The sequence below is a fragment of the Polistes fuscatus genome, unplaced genomic scaffold (genome assembly GCF_010416935.1).
Source record: "Polistes fuscatus isolate 324 unplaced genomic scaffold, CU_Pfus_HIC Scaffold4, whole genome shotgun sequence".
Lineage (NCBI taxonomy): Eukaryota > Metazoa > Arthropoda > Insecta > Hymenoptera > Vespidae > Polistes > Polistes fuscatus.
In genome coordinates this window covers 1,589,145-1,613,381 of record NW_025113118.1, presented here as the reverse complement: position 1 = coordinate 1,613,381, position 24,237 = coordinate 1,589,145, and the positions used below count along the sequence as shown (strand labels likewise).

Sequence of the window (24,237 nt, the reverse complement as noted above, 5' to 3'; positions counted from 1 at the left end):
CATAATAATAGCTCGAGATACTGCTGAAAAATCTGGTGCATTATTCATTCTAACCCCGTTAACCGTAGTTGCACGCTGACTATAGCACGTATATTTCAGACAGGAATAAACAGTCACCTCGCAATATATCCGACTTTACAACTGACAATGTCAATAACGTCCCAGCCTTTATAGTACTTCCTGCTCGCCCTCTCTTTCTCTTTTACCCTTCTCCCGTCTATTTTTATCTCTCTCTCTCTCTCTCTCTCTCTCTCTCTCTCCTCTCGTGCAATAATGTAAACTGGACATGTATAAATTTTACTACACAGTTTGGCGCCTAGTATAAATACAATTAAAGGGACTATTTCTACTTTCAAACTTAACGACCCTGTCCTATATAATAAAAAGGAAAGAAAAATAATATCATCGTGAATTTGTAATCGCGAAAAGACGATTTTCATTCTGTAATTTATCTACAATTTATATTCTTGTATTTATTTTTTATTATTTAGAGAAATATTTTCCATTATTAAGTCATCAATCGTATCCATCATAAATAATAAATACATTTTCTCGTAGGAAGTTGGATATAAAATAATAAGAGTTAAATTAAATAAAAATTGTCACAATTATTTATATATTAAATAAATTAAAACAATTTATTTAATTTAACTCTTGTTATTTCATTTTCGACTTCCTACGAGAAAATTTATTTATTTTCCATTATCTATACTAATATGACTTTTCATTTCATGATATTTTATCATTAGATTGTAATTAAATCTTTTATAATTGGATTAGCTTATTATATATCTATGGTTTATAATTACAAATTTAGAGCATGAACTTAGTCTAGTAACTGGTTCTACTGCTATCGATTCCATTCGCCGATACGCATTGTCGAAAAGTGCCTCGTCATAAACCTAATCAAGCAGAAATGTTACGCGATTATGCTGATATAGTTCACGTTATTACCACCGATTAAGCGGATATAATAGCTCTCCGATAGAAGATTTATGCTTCGCCGATGTCGCTTATTATCGAATATTAATTCCAACGCTCCTAAGTATTTATTGGAGCACTGCAAATTCCTAAACCGCATGCATTATAGTTTCATTCAATCACAATTATAATTATTTCTACTTCGTCTTAAAAAAAAAATACTTGACATTTAAAAATATAAAAATAAATTTTAATATTTTTACATAATGTTATAATAAATTTATAATTTAAAACACACATAAGATACGATGCAAAAAATATTTAATATTAATAAACTATACTTCGTCTTCAAAGTAAGAAAATAAAGTAAATTCTAAAATCATTATAACTAATACTCTCTTCGAGTCAATCGATCGATAAGGAGAAAAAGAGAATGTGAGAGAGAGAGAGAGAGAGAGAGAGAGAGAGAAAGCAAATTAGTATAACGTAGTTGGTTGTTTTTCGTGCTTTTAGAAGCGCAAGATCCGTAGATCTATCTCAATTAGTTCGCGTTATTACAGTCGAACAAGGTTCGGCTCGCATAACCAGCTATGCCCACTAACCGGAAATGACGGCTCGGGCTAAGTTAGTTTCCGCGGCTGGTTACCGGTACTGACGCAGGAAGGAGAGGCCAAGGGATAGCAAGAAGAGGAAACAAGAGGGAAGACAACGAGTATTGGGAAGAGAAAGAGAAGAGAGTTAGAGGTTAGAACGCGTTCGACTATAGAGAAACGGTAAGATAACTGGTGAACAGCTGAAATTTCGGTTTTGGAGAACGTCCATAGTCTTAGCTCGCCTTCGTGACCTGACAATAATAATTCAAGCGAAGGTTCTTAACCGTACTAACGTTACAAACTCGCTTTCTAGTCTCGTGGGTGTTACACGAGGTTCACCCATGCTACCACACCAGTATTGTCTCTTTAGCCTCACTGATGTTCATTAATTTTCATTAACTAATTGTAAGTTGTTATCCGTTAACCTACTCGTTCATTTAGGAACTTTCTATTAAGTAATACCATTTTATCTCGTACGTTTATAAAATATTTAATTACTTAAACGTTGTTAAAAAATGATAAATAATATCGATCCAAAATGAATAATGTCGACTTACTTATTATAATAGCCCGCAGGCACATAACCCAGACACCGCTGATCAATTTTTCCATCATAATCAGGTTCAACGTTAAACATTATTGTATATTTAACATATAATCACTATGGAGTGTGTAGGTTGGATAAAAGAAGTACATATACTATTTTATGTATAAATATATTGTGTTATAGATAAGAAAGCTGTGACTTTATCATTTTTAATCTTCTGTAAAGGATAAAAATTTTATTTTCTAAGAAAATTTTCATTAATGATATAATTGCCTCTATTAATTGGATAGTTTAATAGTATATCCGTTTAAATATGCCTTTAAATATTAAAGATATGTATGAGATCTTAAATAGTTTTAATTTTATAATTTTGAAGTAACAAAATAGTTATCAATAGTCGGAAATCGTATTGATTGAATACATTAATACATCAAATTGATTATTGGTCTGCGTAATTTATTCCATCAAATCGTTTTAACTGTTACTAAATCTCGTTTCCATGATTTTTCATCTTTATAAATATACACTTTTAACACTAAATCTTCATGTATACCTATTTCTACCGTGAGCACTCAAATAACCGCTTTAAAAAAACATATATCTTAATATAGAATGAGATTTTAGTCAATTGGATAGTGAACAAAGTATTTTTTTTGTATTTAGAAATGATTAATGTATACTTTATACATTTCCAACGCATTTTTTTAAAAGTACCTCATTTTTACAAATAACAAGACGCCGTCATTTGACCACGCATGGTAAGTTTACTGTTAAAATATAAAAAAGAAGACAAATTCAATAAAATAGAATTCGAAGAACAAAAATTATGCTCGATTTTTTTATTTCGATTAAAATAAGTCATATATTCTCATTTGTTGAATTTAATCTACGGTAAATGGTATAACAGCTTCATCAGAGGAAAGTGCAGACCGGAAATTACGCACTTTGGTGTCTGATTAATCACAATAGGTAATAATTTTCAATGGACTTTCCATAACTATAGGTACTACTCATTTTACTTCGTTTGAATGTTTGTTTATTATTCTGGGAAACCGTAACATTAAAACGAATCATTCGTTCGTTCATTTGTTTGTAGTGTACAAATCACACATATTACACGTACATATATGTATATGCATCATGCATGAAGGATATATATAAATATATATATATATTCTTATATGTATATATGTTATATATATATATATATACACATGTATATAATACGTACATAGGTAAAACCAGATAGGACACGTATAGAACGTTTTACCAGTAAATCATTGGTTGTTCGTAACTATCGGGTCTATTCAGCTCTTTCCTTCTTTAACCCCCTCCCCTATTTTCTCTCTCTCTCTCTCTCTCTCTCTCTTTCCCTTAACGTTCACATGTGCGTGAGAATGAATTATATTATCCGGTAGATCACCATTAGCAGGTCGCACGTACTGAGCCTCCAATGATATTACGGATGGAAAATGATGTCCCTTCGAAACGACTAATACCGCAATAGCACCGGTGTGAACAGGGATATTGACGCGTAATCTATGTTAGCTGCTAAATCCTTTTAAGTTGTCTTATGATATGAAATTTCTAAGCTTCTTATGAGTATTAAACGTTGTTTACTAACCATTAATTTCATAAAAGGTATACTATCTTCTTTCTACGTTTGTTATTATATAATATATTAATGTTTTTCGGAACATTATTGATTTATCTAACGAACAATTGATTCTTCGTTATTGCATTTATTTATGTATTAAAACTCCTGATAATACTGATAATATAATTGACATATATAACTGATAATATAATTCGTTGCGGTGTTATTAACAATAAAAATTTACTAGAATTTCAATCGTTATATCTAATGTTTTCTTAAACAATGAAAGTAGAATCACAAATTATGATAATATTTATGAAATTATAAAAATGTATCTATACTGACAATGAGTGAAATTAATGAATAATAGATATAGAAACTTAGATACTTCTTATTTGTATGAAAAAGTTTGGATCGATAATTTCAATCATTTTAACATCGTTAATAAATGAAAAAAGATATAAAGAGAATTAATTAATAATTAATATTTGATTGTACCTATTTCTTCTTAAAGAGACAGAATCCGTAATTCCTCTTCTTTTTTCTCGTTTAATTACTATTTCTTGTTAAAGAAAACCAATTAAGTATCTCATCTCTAAAAATTAATTGCTTTGCAAAATTCATTATCTATTCTTGAAGTTCAGTTATTGCTTTATACGCGGAAATATTGATTCAGTATATTATCTCTCTTATCAATTACATTTATTTTTCTTAAAAAAAATGATATATGAAAAAAATATATATTTTTTTTTCTTAGAAAATAAATTATTGCGATAAATATTATTATCGTGCTTTATATTTTATACGTTCTTATATTTAGTTAAAAACGATTCGCGCTGGTAGACTTGACAAATGTGTTAAGTAAGAAAAAAAGCAAGTGGATGAAAAAACTCCTGATGATTGGTAAAGTTCGAACAAGATAATTAAAAGAAAAAGAGGATGGGTTTTCTCTTTATTGGAAGCTTTCTTTCACAATCTTCAGGACGACAGGTCATAAAGATGAAACACCAGGGTGAAATCTTAGCGATACTCAAAAGATATTGCCGTGAAGTGACGTACGCGCACCCAGGGTAAAAGGAAAAGCTATCAACAGCTTTACGACCCAATACATTCGATCCAGTAGAACAGCCACGTGTCTCTTATGATTCATAGCGATATACGTGGATACATTTTGGTCCCTTTTTTCCTTCTCTTTTCTTCCTTTCCCAACGACGTCGTTCGATCTCTCCCGCATATCATGACCTAAACTCTTCCCGCCTCCCTTCGAAGCTTCCTCGGTCGTGCTATTTCGCTCAACGATTGCTTCTAATGGCTCTGTGTATGCCGCTTTTATCGACGATTCAACCTTTACTTCTCCCTTCTCTCTTCTTCCATTACTATCAACCACCATTATCCTACGTTGTGCTTTTTCGCGCTTTTCTGTAATCTCGATGTGGGACCCTGCTCTTCCTCGATAGTGTCTACATGCTTATTGAATTTGTTCCGAGAAGCGATCCTGTCAAGGAAGACTGATATCAATGGACAACTATGCGATTAATGATCCTAACTTTCTTTCCTTTTTTCTATATGCGTTCTAAAGGTATCATTTCTTTGTGTGTTTTCATCATAGCTATATTTTCTATAGAATATTTGTATAACTTGCCGCATCCCTTCTTAACTTTATTTTATCTTTTTCTCTGTTATCTATTTTTTCTCTGTTATATAAATCATTGCTATGAAATATTCATTTTTCTTTTTGAAACATTTTTTTAATTCCAGCTACATTATAATCTCTACCTTTGTTTTCTTTATTTTTCGTCTTTTTAATAAAAAGTGTTGAAAATCTCGTTTTATAGCTGTTATAATTAATGCTTTAAGCGTATATTTCTCTGAAGTTAAGAAATAAAAATGTTTATCAAAGTAATACTCATTTTTTCTCGAGTCATATCTGTCGTTCTTAAAAAGTACAATAATAATTACAATTTTCTGTTTCTTTGTGGTTACTTTTCTCTCCTAAAACACAATGTTTGCTCGAAAATAATCCGTGAAAATAATAATAAATTATTCTTATTTAGCACTTTTTTTTGTAACTTTTGATAAGAATAAGTTTACAACTATAAAATTTAATATAATTCTTAGACCGTAACAAACAATTTTATTAAATCTGCATTCGTTATTACCGAAAATAATTTGAAATATATTATATTCAATAGATATTCGATCGATGGAAAGGGACATCAAACTTTCGGAATGTAATTTAAGGGGTTATACGCAGTTGCGAGGCTCGAAAAAGACGTATTTTCATGAATTTTTTCTAGAAACAGTTTTTATTTCTCAAAAAAAATTGTTGGTAATTCAAATAGAGTGAACTTTTGAGAATACAATAGCGCGTCGATTAATCTGCACTGCTCCTGTAGATGATTTCCTGAACGTCCTCTAAAAAAAGACGTTTGGCGGTGATCTCCATTTTGGCGGTTTGGATTATCCGAAATTAAAAAATATGGTGGATTCTTTTAAAGGATAGATTAATGCAGGTATTAACGAGAGGAATTTTAAAAATTTTGATTTTTGACAAAATGGCGTCTATTTGAAAAAAAGTTGTTGTTTTTGACTAAAATTTTCGCTCTAAATTGTTACAAAAAAATAGTAATAAATTTTTTTAAAAATTATTCCTTATACTTAATACCTGAGGAATATATCTAAGAAGATTGTGTAAAAATTTGAAACCGATCGGTTAAGCCGTTTTTGCAAAATCGAGATCACTGACTTTGAAAATACCGTTTTGAGAAAAACGCGTTTAAAGTTTCAAAGAGACGTTTACACATAGTTAAAAATTTTTGTTTGCAGCTTACATGAAGTGAAGAATATTTGTCGGATCGATTTGAAATTTTCAGAGAATATACTTAAATATATGTACATTCCGAAAATGCAAAAAAAAAAAAATCGATTTTTTGAAAATCCTAACTGCGTATAACCCCTTAAATTAAAGTTCTTCGACCTTAATGATTATGGAAAATATATAATTTACGAGAACTATAAATCAAGATAGATAATATAATATTAATGCAAAGCTTGTGAACCTTGTGACAAGAAGTGTTATGCGTGTTTCGTAATACCAAGGAACTCACAGAGAAAAAGAACGACAGTGGTGGTTAGAAATACGTTGGTATATACGCTTTTCGACTGTGAGATATTGAAAACGTAAGAGAATTCATTCCAAACTTACCGGAAAAGAAATACTTTCACGTACGAATCCCATATTGAAATACAAGAATAAACCAAAACGCACTGTGATCGTGATTCAACGCAAATCCCAGGGAATTTATCAATGTCTTAGCAAGAAAAATTTTCATCGAATTATTGCATTCTTTAATATTGCGTAAAAAGTCTATCAGCAATGGAGAAACAAGTATATCAGGGAAAATTTGTACTAATATTTCAATTTTACAATTATTATAATATAAAATATTAACGATGAATAATTTTGATACTATATCGTGCGTAATATCCTTCGTCTTATAAATACATTGTTATCCGAATGTTCGCTTTGTAATGTGTTATCTTTCCGGTATTTTCATAAATTGGAAACGATCTTTTTCATTGTTGCTGAAATACGCTCGGAGGCTAGATCAACCATGATTTTCGATCGTACATATCTTTTCGAGGGAAGAACACGCGTTTATATTCTTGTACAATGGTTAAATTCTATGGTGGTCGAGCCAATCAGACAACCGAGACCATAGCACGCGTATTTTCACACATGACGGCTCCGTGCTGTTAAAGTTGCCTGCCGGCTGTTACCGTCCTGAAAATACAATCTTCTCTGTTCCCAGTAGAGAAAGAAAATCTGGACGCGTGCCGTACAACCGATAATTATACACCGCGGATAACCTACGTTACCTCGCGTTCTTTAGCACCGATTGATATTTATATCATGGTCAACGTATACAAACATTCTCTAACCTCTTTATTCTCTTCACATAGTAAAATTCTATCGAACTATACATTTCTATCATTATAAGTGGATTTTAACTTTAGGAACATGTAAGAATTTATTCATATTTTCATTAATCGATAGTATATTATCGAAAGCTAAGGCAATGCTAAAACGACCACGACATCCATATAATCCAAAATCATAGTTAAGAGGTGATCGTAAACCTGCTAATGTATTTGTTCAAAACAAATCTAAACTTCAAGGATATTCAACGAACAATCGTCGTCTAGTCCGACAAATATCGCTCATTACTACTTGGATTTCGAAACTCGAGTAATTGCTACCGAAAGCTCCTATTTCGCTAGATTGTAGTTTCTGTTTCATCATCTTGCTTTCTTGACATATTGAAGAATTATATGAGTTATATACCTACGATGTTGACATTTGAGATATAATTTAAGTTATATTAAGATATTTCAATTATTTTCTGATGAATATTAAATATCACTTTAATAGTATTCTACACAATCCAATTAGAATGGGATTAAATCGATAAAAAAATGCAAAATGTATCTACTTTTTATAATAACAAACTTATCCACATAAGTGAAGTAAAACATTGTTGCATCAAAGAGTTTATTGATAGATATACATATAGATAATTCGCTTTTATTCGAAGTTTGCAATGATATCAATAACGTAAAACTCGGCTGGTCGGATCAATGATTCAATTCATGTAGGAATAACGAGAGCTTTGATATGCGAAGTACATAACACGCATGAGGCAAAAAAGTAGAGATTAAACCAAAGAAAGAAAAAGAGAGAGAAAGAATGACAAAAACAAATAAATCGATATCTTCCCTTTTACATCGCGTGGCCAGTCGAACACGTAACATTTGCTCTTTCAACGGTGGAAGAGAATCCGTGTACTTCCGCGTACTTATTCGAAATGTTAGGAATGCGAGTAGGGACACGAGACATATTAAAGGTACGTGCGGCACTTTAACGTTCACAGAAATGTGGAGAGGGAACCGCGGAAAATACACGTTGCGATAAGCATTCGTTTCATCCTTCTCCTCAACTACCATTTTCGCTTCTTTCAGTCGTTAAGCGACGTGCTCGTTTGAAGTAAAATTTCTCCCCAGTTTCATTCGTGCTAGCCAACCAAATCGTTGAGCAATTAATGAGGAAAAAGAAATGTAAGGAAAATTTATAAAAAGTAACGTATTACAAATTATCGTTTATGTGGCCTGTACATTTTTCATTACATATCTCTTAGTGTCTACAATTGCATATATATTACATGTTTGCTCCAATTTCCTATCAGTATTTATGAGACCGAAAAATTTAAAACAAAAAGAACTGGCCCAAGAGAAATCATATTGTATATGTTTTGAGACTTAAAACGAAACAGCGACAAGCAAAGCTTTGTCATGCTTTTTGAACCCTTTACTTTCTGTCTTTTAAAATGCTTACAACGACTCCCCTTGTCAACGAATACCGAAATAATGCTTTTTCAATGACGGCGTCAGTAAGATTAAGCTACGTATTTATATCGTTTTCCTTTGGACTCGCTCACTTCATGTAAAAACTTTTTTCAAGCTTGCCTCAGTTAGCTCATACCTACCTAACTTTTTGTATGTAACTTTAGTCAGTACTGAACTGCCACAACAGTTTCCTCTCTTGGATAAGAGAATTCTTTTCTCCGCCTCACACTCACCCCCTACTTCTTCTTCTTCTGTCTCATTTCTAACGAGTTATGAATGCGAACAAAACATGTGAACGCCATATTCATGAGAACTTTATTTCTCCTTTGCTAGGCGTCCTTCTAAATAATTTTATACCCTGTAATAAACTACACTTTACGCAGTACCTATGTTTATTCGCATACCCGAGGGAAAACCTAATTTTCTCATTCAGTATCTCGACCATCGTAAAAGCATTTGTTATATAAATTATATTTACTATCATTTATCTTGATTTATATCGAAAGCTTTCAACAAAGATTCGCGATAAACTAACACAACGTTGAAAATGTTGCCTTTCTTAGTTCTGCTTTTCTTTTTCTTCCCTGTCTCTTATTCTTTCGTTCATTCTCTCTCTCTCTCTCTCTCTCTCTCTCTCTCACATTTTATCTCTGTCTCTATCTATCTATTTATGTATCCATCTCCCTTTACCGACGGCTACGTCTAGAACTGTCATTGTGCTTTTCGAAGTCCATGTTATAGTTAGTTAACAGACCGTAGACTTTCTAGAAGTCTTGAAAGCTTTTAAAATCCAGGTTGCAACCATTCGATCTTCGCGTCACTGCTGGTATGATAGTAAATATTCTGAGGCTATATTGAAATATGATCGCTTGAAGAAACCAAACAAAGAATTAGTTAAAATTATATCTGTTTAAGATTTTTGTTTTTTTCTTTTTTTTCATTTTTTTCATTTTCTTATTATTTTATTTAATATTTTTTCAATTTTAATATTTTAACGATTTAATCATTTATGAATGCAAATATATCTGTATAAAGAGATCTATTTTCTGTCTGTCTGTCTGTCTCTCTCTCTCTCTCTCCCCCTCTTTCCCTCTCTCTGAAAAGTTTAACGAGAAAAAAAAATATCATATTTCTATGTTAAAATGCTCGTTAAAGCTACTGTTTTCTTACATTTACATTCAAAAAACTGCAATCTCGGTTGTTATTCTTTGATGAAAACAGTTTCGATTACGTTTCTCTTTATATCTATTGTACAAAAAAATAATGAAAAGCTACATTACGAAACATTCTAAGAGGTAATCGATGTTGAAACGAAGACGACAAGATGCTTCTTAGAAGAAGGAAAAAATAATCTTTTAAGAAAGAAAGTATCGGAAAATATACTGAAAAATATAACAGTAGTGAAGCTACTTTCGTTGGTAAAAGAGAATAGAGATACGTAGAGGAAAAAAAAAATTGAAGAAAAAAAAATAGAAAAAAATTCCTAAAAGCAAGAAACCAAGAAGTTGGTGCTTTTTAAAGATTCGTTCATAATTTTGATACACCTTTATAAAAATTATTGAAATATTTTTTCGCTAAAAAAGAATTTAAATCATAATATGAATAATAACATATTGAGGAAACCTTCGTTATATATAATATGTTATATTATAATCTAAAATATTTCTATTTCAATAAATCCTTCCTCGGATAGTTAATCGGTGCACGTATATTTCTCGCAAACAGACCTGTATATCGATAAACAGGGTGAGAGTTAATAGGTGTTGAACAGGTCGTCTCGGCAGAGGTTAAACTTGATATCGTAGAGAGGAAAGAGGAGAAATAGGACTATGTCATGGTGGTGTATGTACGTCGTTACACGCGTCCACGTAAGTATATCCATGTTATATGCGGTTTCATATACATGGGATGGTTCGGTCAAATCGACGTTGGTTGGGCGGAGCACAAGTCACTCACAGCTGTCCTCTACACACGAACACCACGCATGTGATGCATTAATCATATCGAGAACACCCTCTCTCCTCTTCCTCTCTTCTTCCAACTATCACCATTTCGAGCCCACTCTATCCGTCTCTATCCCTCCTAATATCTCTCTGTCTTCGTTGCTCCCTTCCCTGTCTGTACCGGTCCTTGCAACGTCCACCGATCATGCACATGCACGTTACACGCATACTTGGATTCCAGATAAGCTCCAAGTCGAGCCTAATGACGATGTCAATCAGGATTCGCGGTCTCGCTACCGATTTACAACCATTCTACCTCTCTTTCCTAACTTTTCAACCGATTTTCGTCTGCTCACCACACTCTTTTGGCAACCGACTTTTCGATGTTCCGTGGTTTCGAGGTTTATGAATGGATCCGTGGCGTTTCATGCTACATCAAAAGTGTTGGAGGAAAAGGGTCACTGTTAAATCTGCAGGCGTTCTGGTTAATAACTGGTGGTAAAATGACTATTGACGAGTGTTCTAATCATAGTACAGTTTAAATCTCTGTCTTCAAGATTATGAAGTTGAATGAATGAATTGTATTCTTCTTGTAAGTCCAGTTAATCCTGGAATATTAAAAATTAAGATACACTTACACAATATTATACATTGTTTCATTTAATAAGGACTTGAAATTTATAATATAAAGAGAAAGATAATATCGTTTTATTCATCAGTATTACTTTCTGTATTTTATTTCTTTTTCTCATAGAATTAAATAGATAATTTAATAAAAAAATTTTATAATAAAAATAAATATGTCAGCTGGTTACTGAATTCGGTTACTGAATTATGGAATTTTTCAAATTATTTAGAACAATTTTTGAAATTATCAAACTTGTGTAAATTTCATATATGTAACATATGTAAATGTTAACCGCTTCGGTACGGTGCTTACCGGCCTCGAAACTTTGCCCACAGCCGGCACTCATAGTGCGCACAATACATTTTGCTGTGTATTGACGACGAATCCGTTTTGCTTTTTTACAGATCTGTGTCGATTATAGTCGACGCTTGGCTGTTCGCGTTCGTCTCTGGCTGCCGATTATAGTCGACGCTCGTGCTAAAGTGGTTAATATTCGAAAGATGATCGAAAAACGTAATAATTACGTATAATAATTGAACAAACTATTTTTAGCTCAAATGCTAACTCAATGTCCGAGCTATTTTTACTTATATTTATCTCCTTCAAATAGTTAAATATCTATTTGTGCACTTTACCTTATCTTCAGATTTAAAAAACTTTCGTGTTATTTTCCACATCAAAAATAATTATAAAACTTTTCTTAAATGAATCTGACAGGAATTAATTTGACCATCTTATTTTAAAATGCGACTGGCTATTTTAAATTAGTACTTATTCGCATAATACACATCTAACGTTTGAAATTCTAATTCGTTCTCCATTAATTTAATAAGAACATGCAATGAGAAAGCATATAGCGCGTAGGCATACGAGCGTGGAAAGCGATAAAAAGCTTTACGATCGATGAGACGCCGCAGCTTTCGTGCTTGTCCCTCGTATGTTCTTCTTTTAAATGTCTCAGAGAAAAATTCTTCGCTAATATATATCAATGCTCAGAATTACTTTGCCATAGGTATCATAGATGCTATTTGTTAACGTTCGTTTATTTTAAATTATACTTGAAATTGTGGAACTTTATATTATTATCGACTTTATTAATGTTATTAATTTATCAGAATTTCTTTTTAATTGCTACCAGAGTAATTATTATAATCATTGATTAGAAAATATATATTGCAAAAACATGAAACTCTTTTCATCATTCAACAATTAATTCGAAAAATAAGTTCTAACAAGTGCTAAATGACTGATAGAAATTTAAAAGAAAAATAAATGTGTTTTAGCTCGAGTAAAAAAAGAAGTGTTTAATTTCATTGCAGCTCGCTTACATTTTGTTGAACCATTTGTATGTCGAGTTACGTCGAAAACGTTTACAAAAGTGTAATGGATGAAATTAAGTCTTGTACGGCTAATTAAACGTCGCTACTGCAGAGACGTAACACAAGGTAATTTTTTCTCTTTTTCCCTCTCACTTTCTCTCCCTTTTCACATAACGTGTCGCCTGCCTTTTGTCATCGCGTAAGTCTGGAAAAACGATGCGCGTATGCGACATTCGTCGACGGACGTTTATTGTCTTACCCTTGGCAATCCCTCCCCCTCTCTCTCTCGCCCAACTGCCTAGCTCTATTCGTATCTCGTAAACGATGAATCCAATGAAATAAATAGGCGAGAAATTTTCCCATACTGGAATTATTCCCCGAGCGTAAAATCGCATCGCGCTCGACGAAATAGCTGGTTTGTTAGAATCGAGCTATCGAAGACACCGAATGTGACTTAAAGTATAAATTTCCCCTTACGTGGGTTTTTTTTCCTCATTCTCATCAATATATTTTATAAAGAAGTATTGTAATAATTGTTTGCTCGGTCGTTTTTATTTTTCGAGGATTAATCCGTTCGTTCACGAGACACGATTTAACGAATCAAATAATATTTTTCGAAACGCTCGTTGACAAAAACAATAACCCGTAAATTCAATTTTACTTACCGTTTAAATATGAATTAACGTTTTAAAAAAGGTACCAGTTAGATAACTGGCAGTAGCACATTTACGTGAATTTTGGTAAGAAAAAAAAGTTTGCTCGTTTTCACTCGTCGACAAACGGCACTCGAAAACTAAGCTAGCTCGTAGAATTTCGACTCTGTGAAGGCTTACCACGTAAGCTTTCGTGAAATTCTTGTAATCCTCAAAAGCGTGGAGACATAAAATACAGAAGAGAAAGAGAAAGAGAGAAAGAGATATGCGAGTGGAAAGGTAAAAGAGAAAGCTCGTGCAACCGATTACTTCAATGCTCCTTAAACCTATTTAATTACTTAGAAATGGACTACAAGAGAATTAAAGCATGCGCGAAAATTCGAGCAGTGGATAAACTCGTAGTTTTATTTACCTTCGCAATGGACGGATATTTCAACGAACAAGATCGAATATTTCCTCTTTCTCTCTTTCTTTCTATCTTCCCATTGTTCTCTTTCTTTCTTGACAAGAAACGATAACATTTCCTCCCGCACTTTCGTCGTCGTTCCGACAGCAGGAAGAGTCGTTTGAACTTACGACACGGACGACGATAAACTCGTTTCTTCGCTGTCCTCTTCTTTATTTTCCCCTTCATTCTCCCCTTACTTGCTCCCTTTCTCTTTCGACTTTTTTTTACCCCGCTCCACCGGTCGGAGCCTTATCTCAAAAGGAAACGAAGATATTTCGAACGATGGGGTCAGAGAGTAATCCAAAGTTGAAAGGTCTTTCGATCTTTCTGCATCCTCCTCTTTTTGCCTGCTTTCCTCTTCTTTTCTCTTATGTTCTTTTATTTTCTTCTTTCTACCGGCAATAAGCAGTAGTACGCGTAAAAACGATTTCACCGTTTACCCGTTCCACGGCTTTCAAAATTGCCTTTGCGTCGATTCTATGTACCACGTGAGTAAGCTACAATGATCAAAATCCTTCTACCTTGTATTATCCCATTTTCCATAATTTCGATATCGTTCCTTCTCTTTTCTCTCAACTCTAGTCGTTTCAGATAAAGAATACATATATCTCGATAATCAGATTAAACGACTACGATTTAGATTTCCTAATTTGAGTTGGGATCATTCGATTATTTTTATTTAAAAAAAAGGGAATAATATAAGATTCATTTCGATCAGAGTCGCAAGTTCGTATAGTGGTATAACTCGATTCGGCCTTAATGCATAAAACTGCATTGAAAAAGGATAGAGAAAATGAAGAGGCAGATTACAGGACGCAAGAGAATATTATAGCGAATATTGAATTCGATTTGCGAAGAGTACAATGGAATGAGACGAAGAGAAGGATATGGAACCTTCGAAGAACTCTGATTGAAAATAGTTCGGGTTCAATCTTGGCCCATGTAGAGACTTTCCCGAGTGCTCCTGAATAAACACTGGCTTTCTCTCTTCTCCGCGCGAGAATCAATTCTGCGGCCTAAGCGAGGTGCTAAGTTCCTTCTGTGAGAGCGAATCGTGGAGGTACGATAAAATAAGAGGACGAGAAAAGAAAGAAGAAAAAGAAAGAGAGAGAGAGAGAGAGAAAAGAGAGGTAGAGTGAGCATAAAATTTAAAGATCGGAGCAACGTCGTTTCTCCATAGAATCGTTCACGATTCCTCCCTACTCGTTTTCCTTCTCCAATTCTCTCATTTCCTTTTAAATACTAAAATAAGAAACAAATATATAAGAATAAGAGAAAAATCAACACTAAAATTTATTGATACACACTAAAAAGAACTATATTCCTGTCGCTCATCCATCATGTTTAAGATTTCGGATTAGATCGCGTATCCTTTAAAAAGAGAATTCGTGAGATTCTTCTTTCTTAACTCTCGTGAGATATCTCGTTTTCCCGATTGAGAAAACTCCAAGAGAATCCTACCAGTCAGTCGACCGATTTGTTTTGCAGTCTTTCTTCCGATAAGAATCCTTACAAATCGATGTATCTTCTCGTATATTCGCGACGTTCATCTTTCTTTACATCTCATCTCATCTCATCTCTCTCTCTCTCTCTCATATTCTTTATTCTCCTCTTTGTTTATTTATGAAAGTGTAGACAGCTTCAACGATAAACGCTGCTTCCCCACCTGAATTCTAAAAACTTTTATCTGTCTCTTTAATCCTTTAATCTATCTGCATTATTTATTACATCTTCCATTTATCCGCTATTTAAATTTTTATATAATTTTATCTTTGTCTTTTCATAATTTCTAATCGCTGTCGTGGCTCAATTCTAAATTTTGGAATATTTTTAAACGTTATGATTTTAAAATGAAAAAAAAACCAAATATATTCTAAATATATCTTTATTAAATGTCAAACGAGTCTCAACAAAATAACTTATTGCATCAATTAGCTATATTTAAAACTATCTTCGCAATTTTAATAATTACGAAATTTTAATAAAGAGACAGAAAAAGAGAAAGAGAAAGTAATAGTAAAATAGAAATTTAGGAAACTCACTTGTGATTTGATTCCAGCAATAGCAAAATGTTGTTTCAATCTTTTAATGATTTCAGTAATTCTAAAATTGCTTTCGTAATGATTAATAATTTAACGAAAATTTTCATAGTAATGCGAATTGTTAGTTCGTGTTCAAAATAGATAGAAGAAGAAACTTGATCGGATTCTGACTATTCGGCTATCGGATTTCTTAATACCTGCCTAACGATTAAGAAAGATTGATAGAGAGAGAAAAGCTTATGATTAATGATATGATATTAAAGAGAAAACGAGTAAAATAATTGAACGTCGAGACGGATGATTTAAAACCATTATTCAATGACAAAAAGTGAAATTTTCTCAGTGACTCGTCGCTGGTATGAGTTTTGTTATCGAAACCGATCGTCGTTCGAATTCTGACAAATTAGGCCAGTCAACGCGGGCCAAAAACTGACCTTTTAGCTGATCGCTTCAAAATTTGACCTAAGGGTAAGTTGACGACGCTGAATCGAATGGTGCTAATTATAATAAGGTCAGCAACCGGCATCTTGGGGAAAAAGGGTAAAAAAGGGTAAAATATAGCCTTATCTTAGAATCTAGGCATTTAATCGAAAAAAGTTTCAAACAAAAGTTGTAGAGAATTGAAAAATACTAAAAAAATGTTCTATGAGTTATCTTCGTATTTTCAAAAATAAGCGCATAAAATTGGATTGAAGATGGGAAAAAAATTGTAAGAGTGGGAGAAAGCAAGCTTATCCCTCCGTCGCGTTTTACACGCGAGCGAGCTAGTGTGCGTGCGAGCGTCCGTGTGCACTAATACACAAACGAAGGATCTTCGGCAATCTTCGGGACTCTCGGTCTTGAATGAAAGTGCGAGTGAGAGAACAAACCAATACTTCTCTCTTTTTATTTATCATGCGATAACGAGTATTATTGTCCTTGGCCATCGATTGTTGAGCCTTCTGATATTTCTCTTTTTATATTTTTTCTTTCGGTAGCAAGAATTTTACGTCTTGGCCATCGAGCGACGAGCGTTTTGTATACGAGTGCGAGTGAGAAAGAAAACCGATATTTCTCTCTTTCTATTTTTTCTTTCGGTAGCGAGAATTTTTCGTTTTGGCCATCGTGCGTCGAGCGTTCTATATATCTATATATATCGGCGTATAAGCGCGGCACTTTTAAATCGAATCTTGATGCTTATGGCACGCCGTTTCTTTATTTATTGTCAAAAATAATGAACCTTGAGTAAAAAAAAAATAATTCATTTTAACAGAAACTATTATTATTTAGTTGAGAGTAAAAATAATGAATTAATTTTGTGTCTCGCCATAAAATTAATTAGAATAAATAATTGATATAAATTCTTTGCCTCACAAAAATTTATTTGTATATCAAATTGAATACGTATTCTCTTTAAGACGAAATTTAAAATTTAAATAATTTTCCTATTAAATTATGTATTTTATAAAATTTTAAATTACTGACTTTTTGTCTCGTAAAAATTTATTAGTGTATCAAATTAAATACATATTTGAAAAAGAAGAATTTTATATCCACACATAAAATTAATTCAAGATATATATGAAAGGATATTCTAAAAACGTGGAATTTATTTTTTGTCTATACATAATTTTAATTCATTTTTATTATGTTATAAAAAAACAGTAATGCATTCTGATTCATCTTCGAAGTCTTAAGAATTGTACGAAAAAATTGAGCAATTATCAATTGTTGCGTTAGCGTAAGTAGTAACGTCTTCGCTTCTCGCGCTGGGTATTAACGTTCGATTCTTCGTGGGGGAATTATTTTTTTATAAGTTTTTCTATTCTTAGGTTATATAAATTATTTTTACATTTCCTAATTTCTAATTATATATAGAAAAAAAATTAAAATTATTACAAAAAAATTCAAAGCAATAAATTTTTTTACATCCTGCACAAATAAACGAAGTTTATTACTTAAATTACAAATTCATCCTGTAAATATCATCCTAAAAAATGTATCGTTTCGGCACGTTAAAAATTAATTTTTGTTATTTATTGGATATTATTTTATTTATAATTGGTAATTTTATTACTCGCGTAATAATGTTGATTTCTTAATAAAATTTATATCGTTAGTGCAAAATTTGAAAAAAATCTGAGGTGAGACTCACTGATCGTCTCCTTGTTAAGGATAGAAAAACTTATAAAAAAAATAATTCCCCCGCGAAGAATCGAACGTTAATAAACCAGCGCGAGAAGCGAAGACGTTACTACTTACGCTAACGCACCAATTGATAATTGCTCAATTTTTTTCGTACAATTCTTAAGACTTCGAAGATGAATCAGAATGCATTACTGTTTTCTTATAACATAATAAAAATGAATTAAAATTATGTATAGACAAAAAATAAATTCCACGTTTTTAGAATATCCTTTCATATATATCTTGAATTAATTTTATGTGTGGATATAAAATTCTTCTTTTTCAAATATGTATTTAATTTGATACACTAATAAATTTTTACGAGACAAAAAGTCAGTAATTTAAAATTTTATAAAATACATAATTTAATAGGAAAATTATTTAAATTTTAAATTTCGTCTTAAAGAGAATACGTATTCAATTTGATATACAAATAAATTTTTGTGAGGCAAAGAATTTATATCAATTATTTATTCTAATTAATTTTATGGCGAGACACAAAATTAATTCATTATTTTTACTCTCAACTAAATAATAATAGTTTCTGTTAAAATGAATTATTTTTTTTTTACTCAAGGTTCATTATTTTTGACAATAAATAAAGAAACGGCGTGCCATAAGCATCAAGATTCGATTTAAAAGTGCCGCGCTTATACGCCGATATATATAGATATATAGAACGCTCGACGCACGATGGCCAAAACGAAAAATTCTCGCTACCGAAAGAAAAAATAGAAAGAGAGAAATATCGGTTTTCTTTCTCACTCGCACTCGTATACAAAACGCTCGTCGCTCGATGGCCAAGACGTAAAATTCTTGCTACCGAAAGAAAAAATATAAAAAGAGAAATATCAGAAGGCTCAACAATCGATGGCCAAGGACAATAATACTCGTTATCGCATGATAAATAAAAAGAGAGAAGTATTGGTTTGTTCTCTCACTCGCACTTTCATTCAAGACCGAGAGTCCCGAAGATTGCCGAAGATCCTTCGTTTGTGTATTAGTGCACACGGACGCTCGCACGCACACTAGCTCGCTCGCGTGTAAAACGCGACGGAGGGATAAGCTTGCTTTCTCCCACTCTTACAATTTTTTTCCCATCTTCAATCCAATTTTATGCGCTTATTTTTGAAAATACGAAGATAACTCATAGAACATTTTTTTAGTATTTTTCAATTCTCTACAACTTTTGTTTGAAACTTTTTTCGATTAAATGCCTAGATTCTAAGATAAGGCTATATTTTACCCTTTTTTACCCTTTTTCCCCAAGATGCCGGTTGCTGACCTTATTATAATTAGCACCATTCGATTCAGCGTCGTCAACTTACCCTTAGGTCAAATTTTGAAGCGATCAGCTAAAAGGTCAGTTTTTGGCCCGCGTTGACTGGCCTAAATATTTACCATCCTGAAATGGAAGAACGACATATATTTTGCTGTACGTGTGTACATAGTCGTATGCCATTGTTAAATCACGTGTTGCCCGTCGATGAAATATCGATTCAAATTCCTTATTTATCACGTGCTCGTTAAAGAGAACGGCGGAGTGAAAATGACATAGAAAATTGTTGCAGTTTATTTAAAATTTGATGTGACTTTACTTCTTTTCTATACTTTTTATCAATGGTATTAAGATAAAACAAGCGACTATAAACATATACTTGAGATACGAATATGGTTTAATTCATGTTTCTTCAAAATATTAGACAACATACTGCAACATACTACAATATAATCTTTGAATAAATTATTTAAAACATTCATAACGTTTTTCTCATAATGGAACGAAGAAAAAAATACTATGAAATATCGTCATGTGACAAAAAAATCCGTAAATATTACTCTCACATGGAAAGCTATATATTATCTAAGTATATATATAAAATAGCGCTCTCAACATCATGCTTCAGCTTCTCGTTCTTCTTCCGAATCTTCTTTACGTTTTCCACCCTCTGCTAACTTTTTTTTCTACTTTTATATCATCTTACCATCAACGTTCCATTTTCTCTGCACAATTTCTTATCTTCCGCGAGTGTTACTTTTGACCTCTTTTCGCGGCTGATCTTTAAAATAATCTAATTTGTATTATGCTAGTTGCAAGAAGAAACACAGAGCAAGCAAGAAAGAGCCACACGAAGACGCGCTTATTTCACATAAAATTGAGAAAAGAAAGTGGAATTCGTACTGCGAAGCTCTTTTCAACGCGACAAATTAAAAAAAAAAATAAATAACTAAATAAATAAAAAGAGAGAAAGTAAACAAAGATGCAAAATTTTGTATTCCATTGAAAATATATAACAATTTCATTCGACTATTTCATTGGAAAAAAAAAATATATATATTAAGGTATCTACATAAAATATATATATATATGTAAAATTTGTCTTTTTATTTTAAAATTGAATTTACCAGTAAATAAGTAATAAAACGAGAAAAAAAAATATATATAATCTTGTTAGGTGGTTCGAAAGGAGTCTTTAAGAAGTTAGGAAAAAGAAAAGAAAATAAAGAAGGAGAAAGAAGGAGGAGCGAGCAGAGTAGAGTAGGAGAAGAGGAGGGTAACTTTTGCGTTATCTTTAATGTTCATTTTAATGAACCTTCATCAGCCCCGTTATACTTTTACGAAAACGAGAGAAACGATGATGCTTTGCTGTGTCGACGGTTTTTGCATTTATCATATATAATTATGTCGTGTTCAACATTAAAACTCGTCTAATGTAATTTTTTATACGTGTCTTCGCCACCACCGTAGTTGTCGTCGTCGTCGTCGTCAGTGTCCTCGATTTCGTTCTCATCCTCCTTGTCTTAGGGTAATTAAATTCTATTCTACCTACTCGTCGCGTGTTACGAATATCGTGAACGGGAAAGGTAGTGGGTTTGTAAAAGGCGGTATAATGTTAAAGCCACGATGCTAATGTACTCTCGTAACGAAACAGCGAAAGGGGATTTCGAAAGGAAGAAAAAGAGGAAAAATAACGAACACGTGCTTTAAACAATTAACTTACAAAAAGTTATTATTTTTATTCTAAAAAATTAATATTTTAATGTTCAATAACCAAATTATTAGTATTTACTGAATTAAATTAGAATTTTGAGTCAATACTGATAATATTATATATTAATTAACGGAAAAGAAAATATCCTATTATAAATAAGAATTAAAAATATTAAATAATGCAGAAAGAGAAAGATATAATATTAGCTTACAATTAGATTTATAGTATTTCGATATACCACGTACGCTGAGAATTCGCTTTCTTTTCCAATTAGTCTCGTCATGGAATTGGAGAATCGGAAATAAAGGATAAACAGAAAAAGGAATAAAGATTCCAGGCAATTTAAATAGATGATACAATAAAGAATGATAGACAAAATAAACGAATCTCTCTTTTAAGCTTTTTAATTTACGTAGAATAGACATTTATAATACATCAGAATAATTATTTCTATGTCGTATATTAATATATTTATTTCATAATAAATATGCAATATGTGTAGTGTTATTGAAAGTAATATTTTTGGTTTCAGAATCCACCTCAAAGGAAGTGACACTATTGTCTGGTTAGAAGGACGTTTCCAGTTTACTCAGACCGAGTGTGAGTCTAACGTAATCAAATCTGATATTTGCCGAATAAATTAAGGAACCACGTAATTTTATTAATCTGCTTTCGATGATGATCCTACAAGGAGTTTCTCTTTCATATATCTTTTGTAATTGCAAAGAATGTTTATTTGCTTTGTAAAGCAACTTTCTTTGTTATAATTGAAAAGAAAAACAAAATTCTATGCTTGATGAGTTGAATTTTCGATAGATCTAATACTTTAAGAAGATTAAATTCAATAATAATGCACTTGTGGTAGAAATACATAAAATTGAATTATTTAGTTGATAGTATATCAACTTTAATTTAGAAAAAAGATTTTATTATTAAATAATATATTTCCGGTTTACAGTACAGTCTAATTCCATTTTAATACACGACCTGGACGACTCGAACAAGGTCCGGAGATTGAAGATAAATTCGTAGGATTAATTCGGATGACCAAAATTGAGTACACCAAATAGAATCGATCGTTATTCAAAGTTTAGTTAAAGTCCGACCGATAGTTCCTCTTAAAACTCGATAGTTCAAGTTTAACTGAAGTTCTTCCGTTTCGTAATTTTAAGAATAAAACCGATGCTTTCAAGTAGGTATTGAAAAGTCTTAAGATTGAAACGTGGTCATTTTCGATATCGAACTTTTTAATTAATTTGTTAAACTTTGATGATATCAATAAATTTCTGAATAAGTAGAAAACAATTCGAATATTAAAACAACCACGAACTTTGACTTCGTTTTCGGGTAAAAATGTTTTTTGAAAAAGCTTGTTACATCGTAAAACCATCTTTTCATCAATATTATTTCTGAACTATATCGTGTTATCTTTCATCATATATAACCGTTTTATTCATGTTAAACTTATTGTATTCGACATAACGATGACAGTTCGAAGCTTTTCTGCCCATACAACAATACAACAATACCGAATGATACATTCGTCTGTTTCTGATAAAATCTACGTATTATTTTCACCGGGAACTATGAAAAAAACTGTTTGAAAGAACACAAATGGAAGAAAAACAAAAAAGCGTGTATAAAAATAATGATAAATACGTGCTAGATAAAAAAAACAACAAATTATTGAATTTCATGCGGTAAACTGAAGTTTAATTTGCCAAAGAACGAGACAAGTTCGTGAATTAGCTTCGTTTATGAATGTCATCTTAAAGATTTTTGTATACAGGTATGTTTATACGTGTATATATCCATGTATTTGTATTGGATAAGGCGAAAGAACTTTCTGATACTTCCGTGCAACTTAGAGTTAATAACAACTGTCTCGCGTCTTGCAACGAACTTGCTAAAGAAAAAGAGGTGCAGTAAAGTGACAGAGAGAGAGAGAGAGAGAGAGAAAGGTGAATAGTATTTCTCCTTCTAGATTTATAAGACGATTCTCGGACTTATTTGAAAAGTTGATGCAATTCCGTGGCCATGGCACACAGTCCGTAAATATTCGAGAAACTCTGAACTCGAGGAATAATGTACCCCAGCTTTATTGCCGGACTGTTTGCATAACTGTTAGATACATTTCGATATGTAAGTATGGAAAGCCAATGACAATATGGCCAAATGCATCTGGCTTTTATCGGTGCGCTCTACGAAATTCAGAAGTCATATCTCGTATTTCGCGGAAAAGTATGAAAGTTACATCTATCGTAAGTTTAAAGTTCAACACACAGTAAAAGAATTTTCTGATTTTTTTCTCTCCATCTTTTGATATATCTTTACATAGATCTTTGAATAAATTCGGAAAGAACATGTATATGCATATAATCTGTCTTTACGTTAGATAAAAATGTCTTCTTTAAATTACTACATATATTTATTTCAACACGTTTTGATATCTCATTTAATGATTTGTCTTTTATAACATATTCAACATAAATTTCTGAAAATGAAAAAATTTGTTCAATATATTATATATGATACTTCTTTCTAAGCTTCATGATTAATCGTTAAACAGAGAACATAATAAAAAACAAGGTACAATTCATAGCTTGCTTCTGTATTATTGTTACAAAATGGAAGTTTTGCTAAAAAATTGCTTCGAATTCATTTTGATTTGCCATCTGAAAGATTCGTTCTAAAAATCCTACTTTCTTTCTTTCTCATAAATAAATAATTGGAAATAAAATATATCTATATGATTTTCTTCACATTATCTACATTTATCAAATTAATTAAAAAAACAAAACAAAAGCACAAATGATAAAAGGTCATATATAAAAATTAAATAAAAAACATTGGTAGATGATAACATTAACAAGATATTAATTCTTATTAATTGTAAGTAAGATTTTTCGTCCATTATCCTCGCTAAATATTTTCGTGACTTCCTGTATTTAATAATAAGTATATGACCTAATGGTAGAAGAACG

The 24,237-nt window shown here is 31.9% G+C and overlaps 1 protein-coding gene across 5 annotated transcripts in view; it reads left to right on the top strand.

The window, feature by feature from the left end:
• The window catches only part of LOC122520840 (amphoterin-induced protein 1), a 251,722-nt gene that overhangs the window by 209,206 nt on the left and 18,279 nt on the right, over positions 1-24,237 (top strand). Inside the window, exon 2 of one of the 5 annotated variants that reach the window (XM_043641147.1) lies at positions 21,786-21,853. The exons of the other annotated variants lie outside the window; for them this stretch is intronic. The gene's annotated coding sequence lies outside the window, so the exon portion shown is untranslated. The remainder of the gene's footprint in view (positions 1-21,785; positions 21,854-24,237) is intronic. 5 annotated transcript variants of the gene reach the window in all.